The following is a 17,310-nucleotide window of genomic DNA, read 5'->3' on the forward strand; positions in this document are numbered from 1 at the left end:
TTTAATTTATGTTAGACACAGCACTAGATTAGCAACACCAATAAAACAGAACAACAAAATATACTGTAATAAAAGTTCTGTGAATATGATCCTTCTCTCTCTCCTTCTGTCTCAAAATACCTTGTTGTACAAATGTAATGCCTTTTTCGTCTTCACTAAGCACTTATCCTGCACTGTGGCCACAACTTTTGCAACTTGAGGTGCTATGGCAAAACTAGCACAAATTTCTTTTTCTTTCTTCACAATTTCAAAGGTTGATTTGTTCCTATGATAGCAAATTCAGTATATGATTTTTTTTCTTTACTTTTTAAGTCAAGAACTTTCACCTTTTCACTTACAGGAAACACATTAAGACTACTCTTTGGCTCATATAAATTGCCAGTGTTACTACTCTTAGTAACACTGATTTTACCATCTTTACTAAGTAAAATAAGAGTGACTTGAATACAAGAACTCTGATACCAAGGCAGTCGACTTGATAACCCACTAAGTGACTACTGTGTGGGATACACTGGACAAAGGGATGATTCATGACCCAGGCAGGACAAAACCAGATGATGAGAGATTTCATCACACACTAATTAGAACAGTGCACAAATTAAAACTGATACATTGCTTATTTCTGCAATCTGCTATTGAATATTTTTGTACTGCAGTTGGCCAAGGGTAATTGAAATTGTGGAAAATGAAGCCACAGATAAGGGGGCAACTGTACTTTTACTGACATGAAAAGATGTCTACAACATATTAATACAGAGTAGTATGCCTTTTATATAGATAGTTACTTTGCTTGCTCTGGTATCTTAAGGAGCTGGCTTAAAGTCTGAGATATGGGAGGGCTTAACAAATACATCTTAAACAAATGAATTAATGAAACAAATACAGTAACTTCCATGTGGTTGCACTCCCTTCCTCCAGTCTTTCAATCTTCCAAACCATCTTCTTTCATTCATTCATCCATTTATTAATACATCCATGCAATCGATGCCATAAGAGTGATCTCACATTCAAGTCTGATGACATTTTCCTGCCCAAAATTCTGTAATGGCTCCCTATAACCTCCAGGATAAATTCTAGTAGCTGCAATAGGGCATGCTAACACTTTTTATCATCTGATCTCAGCAAACCAAAGCAGACATATCTCTTGCCACAGTCTCCTCCTCATTGCCTCATGCCCTCCCATGCCTTAAGCACTGCTGCTGCTGCTGCTGCTGCTGCTGCTAAGTCGCTTCAGTCGTGCCCGACTCTGTGCGACCCCATAGACGGCAGCCCACCAGCCTCCCCTGTCCCTGGGATTCTCCAGGCAAGAACACTGGAGTGAGTTGCCATTTCCTTCTCCAGTGCATGAAAGTGAAAGTGAATTCACTCAGTCGTGTCCGACTCTCAGCGACCCCATGGACTGCAGCCTACCAGGCTCCTCCGCCCATGGGATTTTCCAGACAAGAGTACTGGAGTGGGGTGCCATTGCCTTCTCCAGCCTTAAGCACTAGCAACACCAGTTGTTGTAATTCGCTAGGTATACTAATACCATGTTCCTTCATTGTTTCTGACAAGTAACCTGCTGCCACTCTTACCTTTGTTCCTCTATATTTAACAAGTCCTTTTTCTCTGTCTGCTTTCAAGATTTTGCCTTTATCACTGGTTTGAGCAATCTGATTTTTTTTTTTCCTGGACATCCTGGCTTGCAGGATCTTAGTTCCCCTACCAGGGATCGAACCTCTGCCCCCTGCAGTGGAAGTGGGGAGTCTTAACCACTGAACCACAAGGGAAGCCCCAGCAGCTTGATGATGATGTGCCTTCATGTGGCTTTCTTCATATCTCTTGCACTCAGATTTCATTTACAGTTTTTATTAAATTTGGGAACTTTTCAGCAACTATCTCTTCAAATATGAGTATTTTTGTCCCCATCCCCCAATCCCTTCTCTCCTGTGAGACTCCAACTTCATGTGTATTAACCACTTGAAGTTCTCTCGTAGCTACTGATGCTCTTTGCATTTAAAACATTTTTTTTCCTATCTGGCTTCATTTTGGATAGTTTCTATTTTTGCGTCTTCAAGTTTACTTATCTTTTCTCATGTATAATTTGCCATTAAATACACTGTGATTTTTATCCCAAGCTTTATAGTTTTGATCTCTAGAAGTTCAGTTTGGGTCTTTCTTATGTCTTCCATTTCTCTTTTTAACTGTTTGAACATACGGAATAACTGTAACTATTTAAATGTACTTGTTTGCTAATTCTAACATCTGTGTCAGTTGCAGACTGGTTTTGATTGATTAATATCTTCCTTGTCACAGGTCATGTTTTCCTGCTTCTTTGTATGCCTGATAATCTTTGTTTTAATGACAGACATTGTGAATTTTAACTTGCTGGGTGCTGAGTATTTTTGTACTCATATAAATATTTGTGAATTTTGCCCAGGATGCAGTTTAGTGACTCAGAAATAGTTTGTCTTCATTGAGTGTTGCTTTTATGATTTGCTATGCAGATCCCAACTGGTAGTCCCATCTAGGGTTAATTAATCCCTGCTACTGAGTTTTCTACACAATCACCCATAAACTATAAACTTGCCAGTTTGGCTTATGAGAATAAAAAACATTTCTAGAACTGTGTTAATGCCAGGGACTATTTCCTAATCCTTTTAAAAATTTTCCTCCTCTACCAACCTTGAGTGGGACTTAAGACTTCCCTCCTGGTTCAGATGGTAAAGCATCTGCCTACAATGCAGGAGACTCAGGTTCAATCCCTGGGTCAGGAAGATCTCCTGGAGAAGGAAATGGCAACCCACTCCACTATTCTTGCCTGGAAAATTCCATGGATGGTGGAACCTGGTAGGCTACAGTCCATGGGGTCGCAAAGTCGGACGTGACTGAACAACTTCACCCACCCACCTTGAGCAGTTTTCTTACACACATGCATTGATAACTAATCTGCTGATTATTCAAAGAAAACTTCTGCAAATCTCCAGGGTTCTCCCTATGTGTAGCAATTCCTTCTATTATTTTGTCTTGCAAACTCTAGCTGCCTTGGTCTCCCCAAGCTCACAGCTCCATCTCTTCAGTTTAGGAATCTGCCAAACTCTGCCTGGGTTCCCTGTCAGTGATGGTTTTAATATTCACTTTAACTAATTTTTTCCTTCATGCACACTGATGTTTTTGAATCAGAGATGGATTTCTTATTATATTCACAGCAAAATCAGTAGAGTAATAGTGCAATGTCCCTCCCCCATGCCTCCAAAGTAACTTGATGAGAACCAGATATAAACATTTGTGGTATGTGGATGACAAGCTCAACTCATAAGTGAAGAACGCAGAAAACAAGTTGCCTGTTCTTGCATACAAGAGAAAGAGGCAACTGCCTCCCCTTCCACACCTGAGAATCTCCTAAGTCTTGCTCTAACCCTTTGGAATGTAAATAAATCTCTCCAGGGAAAAAATAATCCCTATGTCTCCAGATTTACAACTCAGAGATGTATCCAAATTCTAAGTTCCATCCCCTCTTGAAATGTAAACACATATCTCTCGCAGTAGGTAAATCTCTCTGGAGTTCTCTATACAGTTGTAAATTAACTTCTAAGACTAGCTCTCAGAATATATTCCAAGTTAAGTAAAATTTGCTAAGAAATCCTTAACTGTGTAGAAACATAAACATATTTTCTCTATAATCTCACATCTTCCTTATACCTTGACCTGGAAACTTTTATATCAGTAAGCTGAAACAATTGCATGACTGACTTGTTAGTTTCCCATCTCTCATGGATCACTGTCCTTTATTGCCCCTTGTTCTGTGTCTTGAAAACTGTTGTTCTATATATTTTCCCTAGTTTTATTGGTTGGTCCAGGTGGAAGAGTAAATCTAGTGTCTGTGATTCCATCTTGGAAGCAAGTAAAAGACCCATGCTGTTTTATGGTTCCTTGTCTTTGCACTTACTCTTCCCTCTGTTTGGTATACCCTCCACCACCAAAACACCCATTCTTGTCATCCATCTGTCAAAATTTACATCTTTCGGTCTCAGCTCAGGGCACTGGCTCATATGTAAGCTTTCCTTGACTCTTTCATGCACATTTGGGTGCCTATAGGAGAGAAGGGGGCAACAGAGGATGAGATGGTTGGATGGCATCGCTGACTCAATGGACATGAGTTTGAGCAAACTCTGGGAGATAGAGGACAGGGAAGCCTGGCGTGCTGCAGTCCATGGGATCACAAAGAGTCAGACATGACTGAGCGGCTGAACAACAACAAAACTGAGCATGGCTGGTTCCTGCAAATGTGCATCCTGTCCCTAATTCTAACAAAACCTTCATTTTAGCATAACACTTTCCCACACATCCACGTACTTCAAGAGAGGCTCATCGCATCCCTGCTCCAGATTCCAAGGGTAATTTCATTCTTCTTGGCAGTGATTTATAGAGGATAGGCACATAACCCCATGTCTGGCCAATGAGATGAGAGAAGTCAGCTAGTGGACTTCCAGAAAAAAATTCTTTGCTCCTGAAAAAAAAAAACAAAGAAAGAAATATTTTTTCTTGTTCTTCTATACATTGTCATATTTGGATGTGCTGGGATATTGTGTCTCCTTACTAAACACTGTGAGAATTAAGCCACCACTGTTAGAGCAGAAAGATAGAATCTGGGTCGTTGATGGCATCCTTGGGCAGCAGTCTTTCAACATAGTCATGTACAATAAATTTTCAAATTACTTAAGACAATTTGAGTTGAGTTTCTATTTCTTTCAGCCAAACAGCCAGCCTCACCAATGAACTACCTTTATCCCCAAGCTCCTATATCATCTTGTATGTGCCTCATTTCCAACTGCCATTGGCTGAAAATCTATCTTTTCCTCCAGATTCCAAGCTTCTTTGAGGGCCAAGAGGACACAGTGCATTATGTCTCTTTAGAACCAGGGCTTGGTACAGAGCAGGGGTGCAAGGCATGTGAAGAATGACTGTTCACCAGTCAATCTTTTCAGAAAGTTGTCAAGTTTCTGTCAATATTATTATATATTATTACATAGCAGCATATATTACAAGAATATTTATTTAAAACTTCACTAAATGCAAACCACATGCATCATCTCATGCAATCTTCCCCAAAACCCTCTGGAGCATACTGTTATAATACTGCATTCATTTTGCAGCAGGGTAATGAAAGTTGGGAGGCTTCCCAGGTGGTGCAGTGGTAAAGAATTTGCCTGCCAATGCAGGAGAGGCAGGAGATTCAGGTTCAACCCTAGGCCGAGAACATCCTCTGGAGTAGGAAATGGCAACCTACTCCAGTGTTTTTGCCTGGAAAATTCCATGGACAGAGGAGCCTGGCAGGCTATAGTCCATGAAGCTGCAAAGTTGGACACAATTGAGCGCACAAACAGAGTATGTAATGAAGGTTGGGAAAGTTTGGTGACTTGCCCAATCTTACACAACTAGGAAGTGATGGAACCTGGACCAGGACATGTCAGGAGCTCAGCGAAGCTTTCAGGTGTCAAAGTGGCCAGTTAAACCATCAAGCAAGAATGGAAGTGGCAGTGAGTCTTTAATTGCTCACTACCACAAATAGTACAAGAGGCTCAAGCCAGAGAAAGCATAGAGTGCCCCCTGTTCCTCCTCCCCTGAAATGGCACACTGCTCAAGAGTCAGGGAAATTAGTACAGATCTGGAGGTGGTCTTACTGTTCGGGGACCCCAAACAAAAGACTCCTGGGGCCTGGGCAGAGGTGGGAAGAGCTGGGGATATGGACGTAATGAGTACTGAGTCAGAGTAAGGGAAAAGTGTCTTCAAGGTTTCTCCCTCCTCCTACCCCACCCATAAAGAGACCTTCGCAGAGGCATCTGAAGAAGATCTCAGACCAAGTCCACAAGTAAAGAGACCTTGGACTGAAGGTACCTGGGTCAGGAATGCACAGATGCAAAGAACATGACCAGCCAGAGGGAACTGAAGCTTTGACAGCATCTCCCTTCAGAGAAACTGTTTCGCACGGGCTGTGCACAGGTGAAACCTGTCAGGTAGAGCCTTGGTGATTGCCTTAAGATTGGACCCAAAAAACACACATTGGTTTTTCCGGCCAGGAGTCAGACTTCTCAGGATCCAAGTCTCTTAACCACTAGATCTTTTCTTTGAGTAAATGACCTTACCTTATTAATTTCTATCTCCCCAGCAAAGTCTAGCACTGGACTTTACCCCATGATACATATAATAAAGTGAATTGAATTGAGTTATAGAGAGTAGTGAGAGGAAGAGAGAGTTGCTGACATTCAAATACTAACCAAAGATTCTGCCATGGTTTAACTGTCTTTCTTTTTAAAGGAATAAACTGATACTTCAGAAGCATAATCCAATAGTTCCAGGAACATATTTTCAGAATGCTATTAATGAGACCTCCTCAATAAATTCTAAAATTTTTCAAATGCTTCATTTATCCCTTTTTCACCTTGTCATTGAACTCACAAGTATTTCATCAACTATCATGAAATTCCAGATTCTTTTTCTTTTTCAACACCAAGCAAGATATGTAGATATTCAATAAGTATTCATTAATGAAGATGGCAAAGGTCAACTTGATATGTTTTTCCCCTAATTGCTTTTGAAGACCCTTAGCATCCTTTAGACTTGATTTGAAAGCTTTAGTAGAGCACATTTGAAATCTATACATTATTAATTAGTATTACTAGATATTGCCATCTTTCTTTGTTCAAAAGGCATTGGCATCATTAGTTACATATTCAGAGTGATGGAAATAGATTCAGTTTAATCTAAAAACCCTAATTCATTAAACAATTTCTGCACTGCTGAAATCAAGAGTTGGGAGAACAGCATTCTGTTCTGGGGTCATTCTTCTTTCTTCTCCCTCTTTCAGTTGGGATAGTAAAGCAGGGTGATAAAAGTCAGTTTGCAAAGTCAAAGGTAGAAGATATATCTTTTATAGCTACACAACAACAACAAGAAAACCTATCCATTAGTGTCTCATTTCCCCACATTAATATGTGGAGAGAAACCCAGGGAAGGTGTTAAATGAAAACACAAAGTGAATTTACACATGTATTTTTTTAAGTAACCTGTCCTTCATAGAAGTTAAATGCTCTCTGGGATTGCCCACTTCCCAGAACTTCCCCTTGACCAGGACTCTCTGACACTTTCCCACCTCTACTCCCTCTGTGAACCAGCCCACCACACACACACACACACACACACACACACACACACACACACACACACACACATCCTCACTATCTTTAAGCCTGTATGTTTCCAGACTCCCCAGTGTGTGGAAATGCCACCTTCAGTTCAGTTCAGTTCAGTCGCTCAGTCGTGTCCGACTCTTTGCGACCCCATGAATCGCAGCACACCAGGCCTCCCTGTCCATCACCAACTCCCAGAGGTCACTCAGACTCACGTCCATAAAGTCTGTGATGCCATCCAGCCATCTCATCCTCTGCTGTCCCCTTCTCCTTCTGCCCCCAATCCCTCCCAGCATCAGAGTCTTTTCCAGTGAGTCAACTCTTCTCATGAGGTGGCCAAAGTACTGGAGTTTCAGCTTTAGCATCATTCCTTCCAAAGAAATCCCAGGGCTGATCTCCTTTAGGATGGACTGGTTGGATCTCCTTGCAGTCCAAGGGACTCTCAAGAGTCTTCTCCAACACCACAGTTCAAAAGCATCAATTCTTTGGCGCTCAGCCTTCTTCACAGTCCAACTCTCACATCCATACATGACCACTGGGAAAACTATAGCCTTGACTAGACAGACCTTTGTTGGCAAAGTAAGGTCTCTGCTTTTGAATATGCTATCTAGGTTGGTCATAACTTTTCTTCCAAGGAGTAAGTGTCATTTAATTTCATGGCTGCAGTCACCATCTGCAGTGATTTTGGAGCCCCCCAAAATAAAGTCTGACACTGTTTCCACTGTTTTCCTTGTTAAGATCACCTGAACACTAGAGGGAATCAACAGCAGATCAGATGATACAGAAGAACTGATCAGCAATCTGGAAGACAAAATAGAGGGAATCATTCAGTCAATACCTATCAATAATAATTTTATTGTAAATAAAATACATGTTACAATCAAAAGGCAGAGTGGCTAAATGGACCAAAAAAATGAGACCCATCCATATGCCACCTGCAAGAGACTCAGGTCTAAAGACACACACAGATTGAAAGTGAAGTGATGGAAAAACTTCCATAAAAACTGAAACAAAAAACATACAGCGGGGGTATCCATAGACATATCAAACAAAGGTGTTCTAACCTGCTCAGATCACCAGGGAAAAGGCATTATAATTACTGAACAGCCATCCTCCCTAGCATAGCGTTCTCCTCTACACTGTACAAGTGTTAGACAATTATTCCAACAGACACTTATTTTAGCCCTGAGTTTCTAGCTCCACTTGAGTTTTTGAAGTCTCAGTTTCAGTTTTCTTAACAGATACTTAAAGTGAGATTTTATAAAGCGAGTTTCTAGTTTCTTCTCCAATCAGGCTTCTTCCCCAGCTAAAGTTAGTATCCTCACTGGGGCCCCTTTTCTCCTTCGCCTGCCCTTCTTTCCTATCATACACCAGCCCTTCCTCCCCAAATATATTGTCTTTTAAGGCATTTTAGATCATAGTCTGTTATCTCATGATCACATAAACAAGATAAAAATAGACGGCAGAGGACATAGAGTCACTGAAGCAGCCAGCAGCATCTCTCTTTTAAACTGGAAAGAATATGCATTCTGGCACAAGGGTTGGGGTGATATTTTGGGCTATGAGAAGAGGGGAGTTGGAAAGTTCTAGGGAACTGTGTATTTTGGTACATAAAGGAAACCCTGCTAGAACTGCTTCAAGGATGGAGTCTATGATTTTCTTTTCATAAATTAGTTGACTGACTATAGCAAATCACAAATTCCAAAGAGAATTCAAATGAAGGAAATATAAGAGCAGCACTGGAAGTTTGCATTTAACTCAGGCATAAACTTCTGATCTTAAACAGGGAGAACTTACTCCTTTGATATGTAAAATAAGTTCAAAACTATCCTCCTGTTTTTCTCATTCTGGGAAGGAGTTTGCACATATTAGAGCCACTTTAGATGATAAATAACATCCCTTCATAGTCCCCCAAATCAATGAAAAATAAGTCCAAACACCTGGACTCCAATTTGCAGCCACCTTGAATCTGGTGATGTAAATTACCTGCCTTTCTGAGTCACAGTTTCTCATTTGCAACATGAGGATAAGAGTGTCTTTTTTCACAGGGTTGGTGTGCATAGCCTTTTGTAACCTCTAAAATTACTATGATGGTCCAGGCACATTTTCAAAACATTATTGTCACCATTAAGAATTTGGGAACTGGAACTTCTGTGGTGGTCCAATGGTTAAGAATTTGCCTTACAGATGGGAATGTAAGCTGGTGCAGCCACTATGGATAACAGTATGGAGGGTCCTTAAAAAACTAAAAATAGAGCTACCATATGACCCTGCAGTCCTACTCCTGGGCATATATCCAGAAAAAAAAACATGATCCAAAAGGATATATGCACCCCAGTGTTCATTGCAGCACTGTTTACAATAACCAAGACATGGGAGCAAGCTACATGTCCATTGACAGAGGAATGGATAAAGATGTGGTACATATATACAATGGACTATTACTCAGCCATTAAAAAGAATGAAATAACGTCATTTGCAGCAGTATGGAGGGACCTAGAGAGTGTCATACTGGTGAAGTCAGACAGAGAAGGAAGAATATTGTATAACATCCCTTATAAGTGGAATCTAAAAAGAAATGATACAAATGAACTTACTTACAAACCTGGAAGAAATTTGCAGACTTAGCAAATGAACTTATGGTTGCTGGGGGGGATGGATAGTTAGGGACTTTGGAAAGGTCAGGTACAAACTGCTCTATTTAAAAAGGATAGCCAACAAGGACCTATTGCACAGCACACGGAACTCCACTCAATGTTAAGTTCCAGCCTGGATGGGAGGGGTTGTTGGGGGAGAATGGATAATGTATGTGTATGGCTGAGTCTCTTTACTCTTCACCTGAAACTACCACAATATTGTTAATCGGCTATACCCCAAGATAAAATGTCTAAAGTATGGGGAAAAAACTAAAGTATATGTGACTAAAAAGTGAAAAAAAAAATCGCCTTGCAGTGCACAGGACATAGTTCAATCCCTGGTCAAGGAACTAAGATCCCACATGCCACAAAGAAACTAAAGCCTGCACGCTGCAGTTAACCAAGCCTGTGCCCTCTGGAGCACGTGATCTGCAACTAGCAAGTCGGTGCACCACAAGGAAAGATCCCTCATGGCACAACAAATATCCCACATGCCTCAGTGAAGACTCAGTGCAGCCAGATAAATAAATAAATTTTTTTTTAATGTTGGGAACCATGTGTTGGTAAGCCATAGACCCACTAGCCTTAGGAAGGAAGACATTTTCTGCATATTACGCCTGTGTGTTGCCACCCTGAAAACATAGTAAAGTGCAAAGACTCTGCCAAGAACTGAGAAAACTGAGGCCCATCACTGCCTTGGAAGGGCTAAGTCCTGGCAGGGTTCACTGCCTGAATCTTCTAAGTGAAGGGATAATTTTGACCAGAAACACAACACAAATGGATAGTTTTCACATATACAATAACTAAACTACTACTTAACGTTTATGAAATACTTGCTATGTGCCAGGGGTGGTTCTCAGCACTCTACTAGTTTTACCTAATTTAATTCTCCCTGAGAAGTAGCTGCTATTATCATGATTTGCCTCATTTTACAAATGAGACATAAAAACTAAGTAACTTTCTTCAGGTAATATAGAACTGTGACAGAGATTTGAACTCACACTCTTAGCTGCTTCTTTACTCACCCTTCCCTTAAAGTCCAGATAAGATTTTCTGTTCAGAGAAATGTGGGAAGTCTGAACCTCTCTCCAGGACTCCTGTAAAACCCAGGTGGTGGGACAGGGCAGGGGGAGCCAGGGACATTTCTCTGCCAAGTTCCCTCTGGCTCTCATTTTCTGCTCACCATCTCCCTGTTTGGGTTTATCAACCCAGAAGTGGACTCCGACTGCCCATGATTTCCACCCCAAGAATTTTTGAAGGCTTCCAGAGATAGGCTTGACAGCCCTGTAGTAAAAACAGCTTGCAGTTCAAACAATTCTGTTTCTGTAAGTCCCTGGGCAGTTTCCACAGCCTGGGCTCTAGCCTCCTGCCCTGTTGTTCAGCCCTCCTCTCTCCATCCTTCTGCACCCCTTTTCTTGTCTCTCTCGCCAATTCCTGTCCAATCCTGCTGTCTTTTTGTTTCTTTAGCTCCTGCCATCCCATACTTACAGGATCTCACTTTGCCCCCAGGTGATTTATCAAGATTTTTTTTTTTCCTAATCAAAGGTTGTTCCCACCCTGGGAGAAATTATTAATATAATGCTAGCTCTGAAAATGAGGGTATTTTCACCTTGGTATATATCCATTTAATAAATGGTTACTCTTAGGATATAAAAAGAAGGGGGGGGGGTAATACATAAAACCAAAGCAATCTTTGATGTCTTGAACTCTTGCCCTGCTAAACCACCAAAGAATAATTAATAGAGGAAATCACAATCTCAAAGTCACTGTAATTATGATGAGCACATTTGTACAGATCATCTTAATCTATTATAAACATATTATAACAGGAGGAGTACTTTCATCCTGAAACATTAAAATATTCTGTCATTAGGAGAGAAAACAAGCTGGCAACATGACAAGGTGTCATGTTTTGGAAATACTACTTTCTTCACCCAAATACTGTGGCAGCTGCACAGGCCCATGAGATACCCAGCTTGAAGCTAACTCGCTCCAGCTGTCAAAAACATCAGGCTGCTCTATCAGCAGCATTGCTGGGTCATAGACATTTGCTTTATGTTTTCTAACAAAATCAATTACTTGCTCCCGTTACACTCCCGCTTTGTTAATGAGTTCACAGGACTATAATTTAATCATGAACATAGTGGTACGTTAACTCTGTCATCTCTTTTACTTGACTACTATGATCACTTTCATCCATTCTTTCATTAGTTTATTCCTCAAATATTTATGAAAAGTGTTCTATGCACAAAGCTTCAGAGATGCAGGTAGGAAGCAAGACATTGAGCTAGTGTGGAAGTCAAGCTTTACAAATATTTTTAACAGAGTGAATTATACATGTTATCATTTATTCATTGAACCCATGTTTTAAGGATGACCAACGGTTCTAGGTGTCCACATTATATTAGTTCATTTAACCTTCACAGTGCCGCCACCTGGAGGGGAGTATTATTACCTTCATTTTATAGATAATGTAACTGATGATCAAGAGGTCAAGTAACTTACCCATGTAAGGTCAAAACACAGGTAAAATAGCTGCTAAAGGGCAAAGCCCACATTTGAATCTGGATCTTTGTGACCCCAAGTACCACAGAAATAAAGAGAAAGAGGTTGCTAATTAACTCTGGGTGAGCCGTGAAGACATTTCAGAGAGACCACTGTAAAGTAATGCCCCAAATTCTCCAAGCCAGGCTTCAGCAATAAGTGAACCGTGAATTTCCAGATGTTCAAGCTGGTTTTAGAAAAGGCACAGGAACCAGAGATCAAATTGCCAACATCTGCTGGATCATGGGAAAAGCAAGAGAGTTCCAGAAAAACATCTATTTCTGCTTTATTGATTATGCCAAAGCCTTTGACTGTGTGGATCACAATAAACTGTGGAAAATTCTGAAAGAGATGGGAATACCAGACCACCTGACCTGCCTCTTGAGAAACCTGTATGCAGGTCAGGAAGCAACAGTTAGAACTGACATGGAACAACAGACTGGTTCCAAATAGGAAAAGGAGTACATCAAGGTTGTATATTGTCACCCTGCTTATTTAATTTCTATGCAGAGTACATCATGAGAAACACTGGGCTGGAGGAAACACAAGCTGGAATCAAGACTGCCAGGAGAAATATCAATAACCTCAGATATGCAGGTGACACCACCCTTATGGCAGAAAGTGAAGAGGAACTCAAAAGCCTCTTGATGAAAGTGAAAGAGGAGAGTGAAAAAGTTGGCTTAAAGCTCAACATTCAGAAAACGAAGATCATGGCAGCTGGTCCCATCAGTTCATGGCATCTGGTCCCATCAGTTCATGGCAAATAGATGGGAAAACAGTAGAAACAGTGTAAGACTTTATTTTGGGGGGCTCCAAAATCACTGCAGATGGTGACTACAGCCATGAAATTAAATGACACTTTACTCCTTGGAAGGAAAGTTATGACCAACCTAGATAGCAAATTCAAAAGCAGAGACATTACTTTGCCAACAAAGCTGTCTAGTCAAGGCTACGGTTTTTCCTGTGGTCATGTATGGATGTGAGAGTTGGACTGTGAAGAAAGCCAGAGAATTGATGCTTTTGAACTGTGGTGTTGGAGAAGACTCTTGAGAGTCCCTTGGACTGCAAGGAGATCCAACCAGTCCATCCTAAAGGAGATCAGTCCTGGGTGTTCATTGGAAGGATTGATGCTAAAGCTGAAACTCCAGTACTTTGGCCACCTCATGAGAAGAGCTGACTCATTGGAAAAGACTCTGATGCTGGGAGGGATTGGGGGCAGGAGGAGAAGGGGACGACAGAGAATGAGATGGCTGGATGGCATCACCGACTCGATGGACATGAGTTTGGGTAAATTCCAGGAGTTGGTGATGGACAGGGAGGCCTGGTGTGCTGCGATTCATGGGGTCGCAAAGAGCTGGACACAACTGAATGACTGAACTGACTGAACTGACTGACTGACTGCTTAAGCTGACCTGTAAGGAATCCACCATCTAATAAGGAAAGGGCATGGCATTTATCGGGGAAAGAGCAGTATAGGCAAAGCATGATTATGTTGTGCCCTGGCTCTGATGTTATCTTACCAATACACTGCCGAGGGACAGTTTTAATGCTTCCTGGAGTAGACAGTAAGCTTCTTGAGGACAGGGATCACTCCTATTTATTTGGTAGTCTTCCCAGAGCCTGGCATGTATCTTATGGGGATGGTATTTGATTGTTGTTTAAAGAGGTGAGTTAGAGAGTGTGACCTGAGATGGAAGGACTAGAGGGAGGAAGGAAGAAAGAGAAAGAAAGAAAGGGGAAAAGGGAGAGAGGGAGGAAAGGTAAATTTTAATGTCTACTATTAAATTTTTACCATGGGGCATCTTACAGTGTTTATTTTCTAAAATGTTCCCAGGTTGTTCTTAGAGTGCTGAGTTAATTCTCTTATCAATCTCCTTTTAAGAGATAATTACTGGCGTATAATCTTAGCAACATGATTATACCTTTTTGTTATGATCCAGCAGCCAGGAGACTTGGCATGTGCTTTAGTCATGATAGAAATAGCTTTGAGTAGACAGCCAGCCTAAGACAGTGTGTCGAGGCCTACAACATCACCGTCTGTTAGTTATCACCTCACAGTCACCCCGTGGAGTCTTCCCAGCTGATGGAGCCAGGGTTCAGGCAGATAAGCTGCGGGCTCAGGCCCAAACCCAAGTCTCCTAATTTCTGGACCAAACTTCCTTCCATTCATTCAGTGTCCTTTCCCAGGGAGAAAAAATTACTTTAAGGATTTATATTTCTCTTTGTCTCTTCCTCTTTCCATTTCTCTGTTTATTTTATACACACACACACAAATTTTGTCTTGCTTTGCACCTTATTTGTGTGGTCTTAGGTGTTTTCATTATCATGGTGATAATGTTGTTGTTTTCTGAAGTGAGTCCTAGGGTTCAGAGGAGACTCACAAAGCTCCTCCTGGCACTGTGCCCACCCTCAGGCTCCTGTTATTAGTTTGTATGATCAGTGGAGCCTTCACTTTCATTTCAGATATGAATCAGTTTTTACTGTGTCTTCTTGGGGTTACTAATTATAGCTACCCTCATCATACATATGACTGGATTTGGGCTTAGACCCCACCTCCATACCCTCAAAATGAAAAGCACTGCTAAGATGTTTCTGGCCTAGAAGCTATGCAACACAACCCCAACCACAGAACAGTGGAATTGAAAAGATTATTTTATTATATGTGTAGGCCTCTCAGTATTAAAAGACTGTATGGAACATTTTTTCAACTAGTTGAACAAGCTGGAAACTTTTTATTCCTTCCTCAATTATGATTGATTGATTAACTGATTTTGGCTGCATCAGGTCTTCGTTGCATCAAGCCAGATCTTTCCATGTGGCACACAGGCTCCAGTTGCGGCACGTGGGCTTCAGAGCATAAGAGCTCAGTAGTTGAGGCACGTGAGCTTCGTTGCCCTGCAGCTTATTAGTTCCCTGACCAGGGATCGAACCCAAGTCCCCTGCATTGCAAGGCAGATGTTTGCCAGGGAAGTCTCCCTCATGTATGTTTTGAAAACCACCTCAGAATCTCTACTCTCCTCCAGCTATGCTGGCACGTTAGAAGATGAGCCTGCATGCTGTCGGTAGCCCTTAAATTAGCCATGACGTGTGGAAGGTGGATAGAGGCAGGGAGGTGGGAATAGAGGCAAGAAAAGTGCATGTGACAACAGGGCACAGGTTGCTCAGCAGCAGCTGGAGGCCAGTTGGCGCTGCTAAACACCTCGGTGGAGACAAGCAGTAAATGCTTCCCAAATGACCCTCCAATCGTCTGAGAGTGAATGTCCTGACTCTGGCTAAAGCTGATGGGAACATGCCACAGGCTGGAGCACGACATGGCTGGGGGCACTCCAAACAGATCTGACTTGAAATGGGGCTCACGGCCACGTTCTTCCCTAGATGCGGCTCCTCCACATTATTTGTTTTGATGGTCCCACTCACAGAGTACCTAGCTTTCCTATAACACCTCAAGTCCACTATGGTAACTCAAGGTCCCACCAGTTCTTTTGATTTAACAAAGAGTTATTTCACTTTCACTTTTCACTTTCATGCATTGGAGAAGGAAATGGCAACCCACTCCAGTGTTCTTGCCTGGAGAATCCCAGGGATGCGGGAGCCTGGTGGGCTGCCGTCTATGGGGTCGCACAGAGTCGGACATGACTGAAGTGGCTTAGCAGTAGCAGTAGCAGTAGCAGTATATAGAATCCAAGCATGTTCTTAGGCACTGGGAGTCAATAAGGCCCAAACCTTGCCCTTGGGAGCTCTCAGTCAACAGGGAAGACAGAAATGTAACATCTATAATCAGGGAAATAGTCAAAATACATAACTAACTTCAACTAACTACAACACTAACCAGTCAGAGAGATGTTGGCCAGTACACATAGGCACCCTGGCTGCAGGCCAGCCCTGCCTCTAATACCACATGGTAAGAATGATAGCAGAAGTCTCGAGAAGAGGCTATGGGAGGGACTTCCCTGGCAGTTCAGTGGTTAAGTCTCTGCTCTCCCATCGCAGGGGGTCCAAGTTTGATCCCTGATCAGGGGACTAGATCCCACAGGCCACAAAGTCCGCATGCCATAACTAAGATTGCCTGTGCTGCAATTAAGACCTGGTGTGGCCAAATGCTGCTTCTGCTGCTGCTGCTGCTGCTGCTGCTAAGTCGGTTCAGTCGTTTTAAAAAAAGATGCTACAGGAGCTTAGAAAAAGTTCTAACCATGACATGGTCAGAATCTGGCCCTTCAAAGAGGGTGGTTTTAGAACAGTATGGTGAATAATAATAAGGACAGAGTACCTACCATGAATCAGCTCTGTGTAAGAATTTTCCAAGAGTTACTTATTCGATCCTCACAATATACCTTTTTAACAAATGAGGAACCTGGACTTAGGTGAATTACCCAAGATCACACAGGTTTTTAATTGAGTTTGCACAAGGTTTAAACCTTAACAATCTAACTCCAAAGTCAAAACATACTTGAGATTTGAGATGCTGATTCTTCTGGAAAAGGGGGTAAGAATGGGTTTCTCACCATTTCCTTACTGCAAGGGTGAACTGGCAGTATTTTAGGTATAGATAGCTTGGTGAAGTTCTTATTCAAAAAGTCAAATCAAGATACCATAAGTAAAGGCAAATACAACATGAGAAAAATCTAACAGTCACTTTTCCTAAAAGCACTTTAGAATGAAGGACAAGCAATACAGTCACTGGGCAAACATTGTTTTTTAATCTAAATAGCCAATCTTTTCCCTTGGCCTGATTTACACGTACAATCACATAATTTTCTCCTAGAGGCCTTTACAACCAAGGGTGAGGAAATGGTTATGATGTCAGCCCAGGAGAACTGTAGCTTCATTTGAAGGCAAAATTGCAGAATAAAAAAACTACTTTCCAGACGAATTTCTAAAATATACTTCTCATACTGAAGCCTCTAAGTAATAAGAGAAGGGTGGAAATGTCACCAATAGAACAGATTTTTCATGGTCCCCTT

The sequence above is a fragment of the Ovis aries genome, chromosome 6, assembly GCF_016772045.2.
Source record: "Ovis aries strain OAR_USU_Benz2616 breed Rambouillet chromosome 6, ARS-UI_Ramb_v3.0, whole genome shotgun sequence".
In the NCBI taxonomy this organism is placed as follows: Eukaryota; Metazoa; Chordata; class Mammalia; order Artiodactyla; family Bovidae; genus Ovis; species Ovis aries.